General features: G+C 49.6%; 1 protein-coding gene across 1 annotated transcript in view; it reads right to left on the bottom strand.

Moving 5' to 3' along the window:
* The window catches only part of tp53bp1 (tumor protein p53 binding protein, 1), a 66,089-nt gene extending 56,505 nt beyond the window's left edge, over window positions 1-9,584 (bottom strand). The window contains exon 1 of the mRNA XM_038784054.1: window positions 9,453-9,584. The gene's annotated coding sequence lies outside the window, so the exon portion shown is untranslated. The remainder of the gene's footprint in view (window positions 1-9,452) is intronic.
* Window positions 9,585-12,409: the final 2,825 nt, after the last annotated feature.

The raw sequence follows: 12,409 nt of genomic DNA, 5'->3' as shown, positions 1-12,409 counted from the left end.
TCACTCACCCTTCACCCCAACCCCCTCTCCCCACCCTTCTTCACCCCACCCTCCCGCTCCCCACCCACCCACACCCCCCCCCCCACTCCACCTGCTTCACCCCAACCTCCTCTCCCCACCCCTTTCACCCCAGCCCCTCTTCCTACCACCCTCCCCAGCTCAGTGCAGGGAGCGGGTGGGAGGGGTGAGGGCCAACGGGCATGGTCACCCTGTGGTACTGAGCCCAAGAGGAGCAGCTATTGCCGGACTAGTCCAGTGCGGCACGGGGCACAATAAACACAACCGGGTCCTCATTTGACAGGAGAGGGGAGGGGAGGGTTTACGGGTAACAGTGGGGCTTTCGTTAGGCATTCCACACCCCTACCCTTTCCTCCCCCCCCCCCCCCCCCCAATAAATGTAAAGGCTCATTATGACTCCCTGCTCCCCCCAAACTGTCCTCACTGAATAAGATAAATTCACATCAAACCTGGGCCTGCTGTTGTGTATGGTTCAGTATCACGCTGCCCGAAATACCCCAACATATTCTCATCCCCTAATGCAAGTAAAACCCAAATATCCTTTTGTCGTTCAAACTCAGCAGCTAACAGGGACAATAACGTGCATTTGTATAGCACCTTGATTACAGCAAAACGTCCCAAGGTGCTTCATCGATTATCGAACAAAATTTGACATTGACCACATAAGGAAATATTGGAGACCAAAGGCCTTAAAGGAGGAGAGGTTTAGGGAGGAAATTTCAGAGCTTCGGGCCCAGGCAGGGCCACTAATGCTGGAGGAACGTCCCCGAGGCAGCAGTGGAGGAAACAATCATCCTCAGGGCCTGGGAGTGCAAAGTGGCATCTGAGGCAGTCTCCTCTGACTTCTGCTGACCTCTGCTGGAGGTGTGTGCGTACGTCACGCAAGGACAGGAGCAGACTCGATTGTGAGTCCTGCCGCAGTCAAATAGCAGCCAACACTGTCAGGATTCACCCAGGAAAAAGGGCACCCTTTAGACAGTAACAACAAAAGGTGCAGTGGGTTAGCCCTGCTGTCTCACGGCGCCAAGGACCTGGGTTCAAATCCCGGCCCTGCCTCACTGTCCGTGTGGAGTTTGCACATTCTCCCCGTGTCTGCGTGGGTTTCGCCCCCACAACCCAAAGATGTCAGGGTTGGTGGGTTGGCCACGCTAAATTATCCCTTAATTAGAAAAAAGAATAATTGGGTACTCTAAATGTTCAAGAAAAAACTTTAAACTACAAAGACAGAAAATATTAGGGAGGGTGGGTGATCTCAGCAGAGTGACGCTCATCCTGACTAATCGGTGGCAAGTAAAAATCGGAACCCGTCCCATTCCTGCCAGAGAGGCTAAGGTCAATTTAGGCAATGGCTTAAATTCATGGCAACCGGATAGTTATTTAAAATCCGCAAGGACTGATTAACGAATGGTGTGGCAACCCTGCTGTATCTCTCACTGAACTCACAGCTCCTGACATCCCACACTACTGGACACACCCGGATCGTAATATTCTACTGGCACTCTGGCAGCTAAAATGTTTCATTTACCGTCAATTGTCCAGCATGGATATCCTGTCATGGATACTCGGAATTTAAACAAATTAAATCATTCATTTGTTCAGAGCATGGCTGTCGAAATCAAAGAATCGAGAAGTCCCAGCTTGTAGACTCATCTTAGATCATAGAATTTACAGTGCAGAAGGAGGCCATTCAGCCCATCGAGTCTGCACCGGCTCTTGGAAAGAGCACCCTACCCAAGGGCAACACCTCCACCATACCCCCATATCCCAGTAACCCACCCAACACTAAGGGCAATTTTGGACACTAAGGGCAATTTATCATGGCCAATCCACCTAACCTGCACATCTTTGGACTGTGGGAGGAAACCGGAGCACCCGGAGGAAACCCACGCACACACGGGGAGGATGTGCAGACTCCACACAGACAGTGACCCAAGCCGGAATCGAACTTGGGACCCTGGAGCTGTGAAGCATTTGTGCTATCCACAATGTCTTCTATTCCTCTAGCGCCTGCCACACCCACGGGATGTAGCAAAGCACTTTCGAGCCATAGAACATAGTGTGGAGAACGAGGCCATTCGGCCCATCGAGTCTGCACTGACCCAGTTAAGCCCTCACTTCCAACCTATCCCCATAACCCAATAACCCCCTAATCTTTTTATTTGGTCACCAAGGGCAATTTATCATGGCCAATCCACCTAACCGGCACATCTTTGGACTGCGGGAGGAAATCTGAGCACCCGGGGGAAACCCACGCAGGCACGGGGAGAACGTGCAGGCTCCACACAGACGGGGAATCGAACCTGGGACCCTGGCACTGTGAAGCCACAGTGCTAATCGCTTGTGCTACCGTGCTGCCCTTAAAGTATGAAGTATGGTCACTGTTGTAAAGTAGGAAACACAGCAAGATCCCATAGACAGCTTTATGATAACATTCAGACAATCTGCTTTTACGATATTGGTTGGAATACGCTGGTGAGAACACGTGGCAAGGACTCCCCAGCTCTTCTCCACGATCATGCCATTTCATCATTTACATCAGTTCAGAACCCCAATTCAAACGGGAACAAAGCATGCCCTCAATAATGCGTTGGAGTGTCTGCTTCCATTTTTGTGCTTAAGCCCTAGAATGTGACTTGAGCCCATGACCTTCTGATGCAGAGAGTAGAATGATATCCACTGAGCTGTGCCTAATGTTGCCAGTGAGCCAATTATATTTATTGTGAGACAGTGAGTCCAACAGCACGACACTCCCTCAGCACTCAGAGATAGTGACTCCAACAGCACGACACTCCCTCAGCACTCAGAGACAGTGAGTCCAACAGCACGACACTCCCTCAGCACTCAGAGACAGTGACTCCAACAGCACGACACTCCCTCAGCACTCAGAGACAGTAACTCCAGCAACACGGCACTCCCTCAGCACTCAGAGACAGAGTCCAACAGCGCGGCACTCCCTCAGCACTCAGAGACAGTAACTCCAGCAACACGACACTCCCTCAGCACTCAGGAAAGTAACTCCAGCAACACGACACTCACTCAGCACTCAGAGACAGTGAGTCCAACAGTGCGGCACGCACTCAGCACTCAGAGACAACATCTACAACAGCACGACACTCCCTCAGCACTCAGAGACAGTGACTCCAGCAACACGGCACTCCCTCAGCACTCAGAGACAGTGAGTCCAGCAGCACGGCACTCCCTCAGCACTCAGAGACAGTGACTCCAACAGCACAACACTCCCTCAGCACTCAGAGACAACATCTACAACAGCACGACACTCCCTCAGCACTCAGAGACAGTAACTCCAACAGCGCGGCACTCACTCAGCACTCAGAGACAACTCCAGCAACACGACATCCCTCAGCACTCAGAGACAGTAACTCCAACAGCACAACACTCCCTCAGCACTCAGAGACAGTAACTCCAGCAACACGACACTCCCTCAGCACTCAGAGACAGTAAATCCAACAGCTTGGCACTCCCTCAGCACTCAGAGACAGTAACTCCAACAGCACGGCACTCCCTCAGCACTCAGAGACAGTGACTCCAACAGCACGGCACTCCCTCAGCACTCAGAGACAGTGACTCCAACAGCACGGCACTCACTCAGCACTCAGAGACAGTAACTCCAACAGCACGGCACTCACTCAGCACTCAGAGACAGTGAGTCCAACAGCACAACACTCCCTCAGCACTCAGAGACAGTGACTCCAACAGCGCGGCACTCACTCAGCACTCAGAGACAGTGACTCCAACAGCACGACACTCCCTCAGCACTCAGAGACAGTAACTCCAGCAACACGGCACTCCCTCAGCACTCAGAGACAGTGACTCCAGCAACACGGCACTCCCTCAGCACTCAGAGACAGTAACTCCAGCAACACAACACTCCCTCAGCACTCAGAGACAACATCTACAACAGCACGACACTCCCTTAGCACTCAGAGACAGTAAATCGAACAGCTTGGCACTCCCTCAGCAATCAGAGACAGTGACTCCAACAGCGCGGCACTCCCTCAGCACTCAGAGACAGTAAATCGAACAGCACGGCACTCCCTCAGCACTCAGAGACAGTAACTCCAGCAACACGGCACTCCCTCAGCACTCAGAGACAGTGACTCCAACAGCGCGGCACTCCCTCAGCACTCAGAGATAGTGACTCCAACAGCACGACACTCCCTCAGCACTCAGAGACAGTAAATCGAACAGCTTGGCACTCTCTCAGCAATCAGAGACAATATCCCCTGTAGTGATCCTTGCCTGAGGGTGTACAGAAGGGGCTGATGGGAAATGGAAGTACCACCAGGGGGCAGCGCGGGGACATATAAGAAGGACGCCGAAGGCCCGCCCTCACCCACTTGGACTGGAGAGTCAAGGAGGCAGGACTGGCCGGAAGTTTGAGCTCAGGGCTGCAAGCCTTTGGGTCTAGTTGCAGAGCATAGAAAAGCAGTATATTCACAAGTGCAATTCTGTAAGTAAAAGCCAATGAAGTAATTTATTGTGGAGCACAATAAACCATCCTTCAACTTCTGAACGACTTCGAGCATTCTTTCAAGAAAACTAACATGGTTACAGGAGTGGCTTCTTTGAACAGAAGGTCAAGCATACATAAACATCCCCAACAGCATGGCACCTCCCTCAGCTAAATATAGGGTCCAATTATTGGTTCAAATCAGGTTTTCTGATTGAGAGCTCTTTAATCATTATGCATTTCTACATCAAAGTCCTTCACTGATTTGTCCACTGTCGTACATTGCTCTCTGGAGTCCATGCGAGATTCTAGATCATAAACCTCTCTAGAAAGTCCATATTGATGTTCTTAATTATATCTATCTGCTGATAGACAATGCAAACTGTGCCTTCCCAACCCATTGCAAACACCAATTCACATTGTCAGTTACGATTCTCCACATGCCATGAATTCCATGGTGATCAGCAAACTCACCGGTACTGCGTCCAGTTTTATTCCGTCTTCATCTTGTCCCTTGCCTCCTTTTTATCCTTTGATCCAAAAGGGATTTGAACACCTCCTCTGTTGCTAAGAAGGTACCTCTCTTCCTCTGTTGCCAATCATTTATTTTGCCCCCAACAGCTCTTATAAGCCAAATTTATCTAAGAGTTGAAGATGTACGAAACTCTTCCATCACCTTTGGGTAAGAGGAACTTGCATCACCTTCGCAATCCATTTTCACCTCCAGTGTCCTAACTCGCATCTTCTTCATAACTTTCCCTCTCTATTTTACACATGCAGATTAGTGTCCTCTCAATTTTAAACCTCTGAGATCACCATTTACATGTTCTTCTAAGATTCTAATGGGGCTTGAAAGATTCTGAAGTGACCTTGAAAGGCATGGACTCTGAGATTGTTTCCGTTATCAGTCCCAGGATAAGGGGACCGATCATTAGGACTGAGATGATGGAGAATTTTCTCACTGAAAGGGTTGTGAATCTTTGGAATGGCCACCCCGGTGGGTTGTGGGTGCTCCATTTTTTTAAAAATTCATTTATGGGAGTGGGCGTGGCTGGTTAGGCCAGCATTTATTGCCCCATCCCTAGTTGCTCTTCAGAAGGTGGTGGTGAGCTGCCTTCTTGAACCGCTTGCAGTCCCCGAGATGTAGGTACACCCACTGTGCTGTTAGGGACGGATTTCCAGGGTGTTGCCCCAGCGACAGTGAAGGAACGGCCGATATATTCCCAAGTCAGGATGGTGAGTGACTTGGAGGGGAACCTCCAGGTGGTGGGGTTCCCAGGTATCTGCTGCTCTTGTCCTTCTAGATGGTAGTTGTTGTGGGTTTGGAAGGTGCTGTCTAAGATGCAGTGCACCTTGTAGACGGTACACACGGCTGCCAGTGTTTGTCGGTGGTGGAGGGGAGAACTCAAGCGGGCTGCCTTGTCCTGGAGGAATTTAGTTAAGGCTGGGGACAGGCAGATGTTTGGTCTCTCAGGGAATTACGGGATATTGAGAGCGGATGGGAAAAAATGGAGTTGAAGCCATATTGATCGGTGGAGCAGGTTCAATGGGCCGAATGGTCGACTCCTGCTCCTCGTTCCTGCGTTCTTGATTCTTCCCTCTCTCCAAATCTGCACTGGTCAAGTGAATATTCCATGCACCATATTCTCCAAATCATAATTTCCCAGGATTGCAGGTCAACCAAACTCTCCAGCTCCCTCAGGCCTTCCTACCACCAACAGTCACGTCCACAGGCTTTCAAAACCCAAACTTAGTATCAATGGTATCACTGTTTCTCAGTTCCTCTCATCTCCGCTGCTCTCTTCGACCTCATGCATCCATCTTTGGAATTCCCTTCCGGGAGGGTTTGCATGCTCTTGTCAAATGGTGGAGCAGGCTCGAGGGGCCGAATGGCCCCTGCTAATATTTCTTACGTTCTCCAGCTTTCTGCACTGCAGACCCGCCTCTTCAGCGAGTCAGAAGCTGAGGCAGGTCATTTCAACGGCCACAGACCTTGAGTTTGAGCATTCAACAGCTTCATCGACCATCTCGCTTCGAGTCCACAGCAACAGGTATAAAACAAAATAGCAGCAGTAATCGTATTCTGACCCGGCACAGCAGTACCATTCAAGAAATGGACTGACCATTCTTCGATACTTTGTTTGAACAATCACACCACAGACAGAGAGTTGAAATCTTTTGAGGAGTCGCAGTTAATCCTGTCTTTAGCCTAATCTATATTACAGGGCACAGTAAGAAGTCTTACAACATCAGGTTAAAGTCTAACAGGTTTGTTTCGTATCACTAGCTTTCGGAGCACTGCTCCTTCATCGGGGAGGGGCAGAACAGTGGATAGCACTGTGGCTTCACAGCGCCAGGGTCCCAGGTTCGATTCCCGGTTTGGGTCACTGTCTGTGTGGAGTCTGCACGTTTTCCCAAGTGGCTGTGTGGGTTTCTTCCGGGTGCTCCGGTTTCCTCCCACAAGTCCCGAAAGACGTGCTATCTCCCTCTGTGTACCCGAACAGGCACCGGAAATGTGGCGACTAGGGGATTTTCACAGTAATTTCATTGTAATGTAAGCCTAATTGCGGCAATAAAGATTATTATATTATAAAAGGTGAAGTGAAGGAGCTACACTCTGAAAGCTAGTGTTTGAAACAAACCTGTTGGACTTTAACCTGGTGTTGTAAGACTTCTTACTGTGCCCACCCCAGTCCGACGCCGGTATCTCCACATCATATACTACAGGGGTCCCTGAGTAGTTATCAGAAGTAGGGGGGAGAGCGAGGCCAGAATCAGCTGATGCCCCTGCTTCGAAAGACTGGGCGCGTAAGGGGGGGGGGGTGGGGGGCGTCTTTCCCCTGCCATTTGGCCCAATCAATTGAACCTGTGACTATCTGGGTTCATACCTCTCAAACATACAGCTGACTGTGTAGCTACCCACTGAGCAGGAGAAAGCATTAGCTTCCTGTGATTATCCCAGACACAATCTATTATTACAACATGGATGTACTTCTCAAATCCTAAAATTAAAAGCAGTTAGAGCAAGATACCAGTTCAGTGTGAGGCAGGGAGGGTGAGATTACACATTTAAAGCATAATGCTCATTAAAAATTCTATTCCAATTGCAATGCTATTGGGTGAGTTTTGAAGACAGACAGGGCAGACACCAAACTATGACCCAAATTGTCCTTGTACTCCATCACAGCCCAGACCTGTCTGTCGGGCAAGGTGGTTACCGAAAACCTCAGTACCCCTTGAATTAGAGAGGGTCACGATTTCCCTCCATTTTGATTAATTATCTTCATCAGTGTCACAGGTAGGCTTACATTAGCACTGCAATGAGGTTACTGTGAAAGTTACTGTCCAGAGGCTAGGGCTGCAGCACTATGGAAGAGGGGGGGAAGGTTTGGAAATATATTGGTGTTTAGATGCCCTCCACCTGCCCCCCCCCCCCCCCCCCCCCTACACACACACACACCCCCGGCCCTCCTTGCCAAGGGCGAAGAAATTGCCAATATCTCATTGTCGAGTTCACAGGTGAAATAATGGAAAGCTATTGATGCCCTTGAAACCAAATCCCAGTATGAGTCAGCAGATTGAAAGACTGAGTCGGGAAAGAGGTCTGAATTTGGTTTGGTTTATTCCTCCTCCTCTCTATTTGCTACCTGTTTTAAGCCCGCTTGCTAATTTTTTTTAAAATGGGAAGAGAAACTCCCCTTTTAATCCAGGCCCTGCCTGTATCTATCCCCCCCCCCCCCGCCCTCCCCTCCCCTCCCCCCCCCCCCCACACAGCAGAACCCTGGCCTCCACTCCCCCTCTCCCCCCCCCCCCCTCACAACCCCTCTTGGCCTCTTCCCCCACCCCGTAACCACCCCCCAACACTCCATACACACCACCACAGACAAACCCCCTACAATACCCCCCTTCCCTTACCCCCCCCCCCCCACATGTACACACACATGCTCCCACCACCACCCCAGTTCAGGGGTCACATTATCAGCCAGCTTCCCAATTGGGGTACTGCATGGGGGGGGGGGGGTGATAGATACCTGGCAGGAGGACAACTTGTACCCCCTCCCCCCCCCCCCAAGGACCCCCACCATCTTCAGAGATTTTCTTAACAGTGGGTAAGGTGGGTGGGGAGGCACAGGTTACAGCGGACGATTAATCCCAGTCACTGATATCTCTTATTCAGAAATGGGGGGAGGAGAATACATGATGTATTTTTATTAAATCAGATTTACAACCTGCCTTGCTGGCCCAGGAATAAAATTCAATTCGATCCCCCCCCCCCCCCTCCTTTTCTCAAAAAGGGAAAAAAAACATCTGCAGGAAATTCTGCCTTTTTATTAAACCCCCCCCCCCCCCCCCCCACCTCTCAAAGAAATACAATTTTCATTTGAACAGCTGGCAAATAAAGGCTGATATTTACCAAACAAAAAAACCCTTATTCATTGACACTACCCGGGTTGGGGATGATAATGCTGCACATCTGTGAGGCTCCATCACAATTCCAGATGCGTGTTTTTTTTTTCCCAGCATCTCTCCCCCCCCCCCCCCTCCATCGGCGACGCCAGATGAGGGGGTAAAATGCAACAGAATCGCAGGGGAGGGGGAGCCTCCCCCCCCCCCCCCCCCCAAATTCGGCGTCGCCTTTTAAAATGTTGCATTCTGAGAGTATTTAGAGAGGCTGGTCAACTGCAGCATCAACAGCTGGGAAACAATGCGAAGGGGGGGGGGGAACACTTGTGTTGCAACGAAGCAAGGCAGAACCGAGAGGTCTTTTTTTGACATATCATTCCACCGGCATCTTAATAATTGGCTTAATTATTGAAAATTAAGCTGGTGGCTCCCAAGAAATGCACCCCCCCCCCCCCTCCAAAAGTGCAATGATAAGAGACAAGCCATAAGGGTTTTTGTTCAAAAGCAAAAGAGGCAATGCATAAAAGGAAAGGGATGTAAATGCAGTTTTTTTGTTTACCTGTTTGATGTGAAGCTTGGGGTGATTGAAAAAATCAAGATGATAATTCGCTGCAGTCCTTTCCCCGGCTCCTAGATCGGCACTGCAGCGCTGCACCACCGGGGGCGCTGCTGGGCAGACTTCCCCAGCTCACTGAACATGGGTGCGAAATGATACACAACATCATCCTGAGCATTGTACACCCCAAATACAAAAACAAAATAAAAACGCACAGGTAAACAGGGTTGGACAGGCCGAGTGGGTAGTTTTGAAGGGGCATTAATCTGCTCCATCCCACACTGCTGGGAGATTGAGTGGGTTTATTCAGCAGAAACCACTTTCTATTGACTCTTTAGTCGAATCTTGCTGGCCACAGCTAACTGCCCCTGAGCTAAGAGGTCCATTCATTGCATTGCATTCATATAGCGCCCTTCACAACCACCGGCTGACGCAGAGCGATTCACAGTCACTTGAGTACTTTTCAGGTGTGCAGTAAGAAGTCTGACAACGCCAGGTTAAAGTCCAACAGGTTTGTTTCGAATCACTAGCTTTTAAAAAAAATTTAGAGTACCCAATTCATTTTTTCCAATTAAGGGGCAATTTGACGTGACCAATCCACCTATCCTGCACATCTTTGGGTTGTGGGGGGGGGGGGGGGGTGAAACCCACGCAAATACGGGGAGAATGTGCAAACTCCACACGGACAGTGACCCAGAATCGAACCTGGGACCTCGGCGCCGTGAGGCAGCAATGCTATCCACTGCGCCACCGTGCTGCCCCTCGAATCACTAGCTTTCGGAGCACTGCTCCTTCCTCAGGTGAAAGGAAGAGGTGGGTCCCACAAACACATCATGTGCCCACCCCAGTCCAACGCCGGCATCTCCACATCAGGGGCTGGTTTAGCACAGTGGGCTAAACAGCTGGCGTGAAATGCAGGTCAAAGCCAGCAGCGCGGGTTCGATTCCCGTACCGGCCTCCCCCGAACAGGAGCCGGAATGTGGCGACTAGGGGCTTTTCACAGCAACTTCATTGAAGCCTACTCGTGACAACAAGCGATTTTAATTATTCATGGTTTTTCAAATGCAGTCATTTGGAGGAAGATACAAAATATTCACAAACAAAGAATTTGGAGGCGCCAGCCTGTCCCGCAACCAGCAATGTGATAATAAGCAGGTGGGTCTTTTTTATTGTGAGTCCAAGTCCCCACGACATCCAGCTCTCCTTGGCCAGTTATGAGGAGGGCAAAGCATCTCATACTCTGACTGCTCCCCAATTCATGTTTCTCCTCTCCCTATGAATTGCCCTCTCTCTGATTTGTCTTAAAGGTAATTGGCCACTTTGGTGAATTGATAGAGGATGCTAGAACTGCACCCCAGCAAAGGGGGGGGGGAGATTGAAGAGAAGGACCTAGGGAGACCAGGCCATGTCGCTGCTGGAACTGAAACCTCTTTGTATTATTCAATTCACCTGTGCATCATTACGGCAGGAATAATATCTCTGAGTGAGTGGTCAATCCATATAACAGACTCCCCCGGGAGATGGGGAAAGCAGATTGTATTGATTGGTTCAAATGGAAATTAATGAAAATTGATGAGGAAAATATTATTTTGGGATACAGTAATAATAATAATCTTTATTGTCACAAGTAGGCTCACATTAACACTGCAATGAATGTTATTGTGAAAAGCCCCTAGTCGCCAAACTCCGGCGCCTGTTCGGGTACACGGAGGGAGAATTCAGAATGGCCAATTCACCTCACAGCACGTCTTTCGGGACTTGTGGGAGGAAACCGGAGCGCCCGGAGGAAACCCGCGCAGACACGGGGGGAACGTGCAGACTCCGCACAGACAGTGACCCAAGCCGGGTATCGAATCTGAGACCCTGGTGCTGTGAGGCAACAGTTCTAACCACTGTGCTACCATGCCGCCCACCCAGTATATGGGTATTTGGATGCGCAACAGGTTCCGGAGGAATGGATGGCCTTGGATATCTGCTTCCCAAATCTCTCCAACACTGGGGGCTTCTCCCACCTCATGCCTGGGTCTGTTGTAAATTCATTGATCGAGATTGATCACTGTAATTAGTCAGCAACTCCATCTTCATTGCATCATGTAACTATCATGATGGTAGAGAGGGACTTTAATATTTGCATGTCTATCAGTTTCTAGTTATATCAATGTCTAGTCGCCTGGTTCATAATTACCAATAAGGCTCACATTATTCTGGCTAAAGCACCAATCGCTTTAGTTTAAAAGTATTATCTCAAAATATGTATCTGATATTAAGAGATGGTCTGGAAGTCTGCACATTGTCTGCGGTCAATGGTCTTACCTAAATCAGAAGGTTCAAGATCCACTACAAAAACCTGAGCATATGAGTCAGACGATATTCCAGTGCACTGTTCTGTGAGTGCAGCACTGCCGGAGGTACTGACTTATAATAATAATCTTTATTGTCACAAGTAGATTTACAATAACACTGCAATGAAGTTACTGTGAAAATTCCCTAGTCACCACACTCTGGCGCCTGTTCGGGTACACGGAGGGAGAATTCAGAGTGTCCAAATTACCATCTTGTGGGAGGAAACCGGAGTACCCGGAGGGTAGACACGGGGAGAACGTGCAGACTCTGCGGACCCAAGTCGGGAATTGAACCTGGGACCCTGGTCTGTGAAGCCACTGTGCTAACCACTGTGCTACCTCAAAGGCAGCCTATGGTCAGGAAATTAGAGACGCATGCGATAAAGGAACATCTGTAATCATTTTTGAAAATATTTTTATTGAAACTTTCAACATTTTAACTTTGTTACAATACACAACCCCCCCCCCCCCCCACCTGTTCGGGTACACTGAGGGAGAATTCAGCATGGCCAATTCACCTAGCAGCACGTCTTTCGGGACTTGTGGGAGGAAACCGGAGCACCCGGACGAATCCCACGCAGGCATGTGGAGAACGTGCAGACTCCGCACAGACAGAGA

The sequence above is a fragment of the Scyliorhinus canicula genome, chromosome 24 (genome assembly GCF_902713615.1).
Source record: "Scyliorhinus canicula chromosome 24, sScyCan1.1, whole genome shotgun sequence".
Lineage (NCBI taxonomy): Eukaryota > Metazoa > Chordata > Chondrichthyes > Carcharhiniformes > Scyliorhinidae > Scyliorhinus > Scyliorhinus canicula.
The sequence above is the reverse complement of the archived record's forward strand: the minus strand, read 5'-3'. Positions and strand labels throughout refer to the sequence as shown.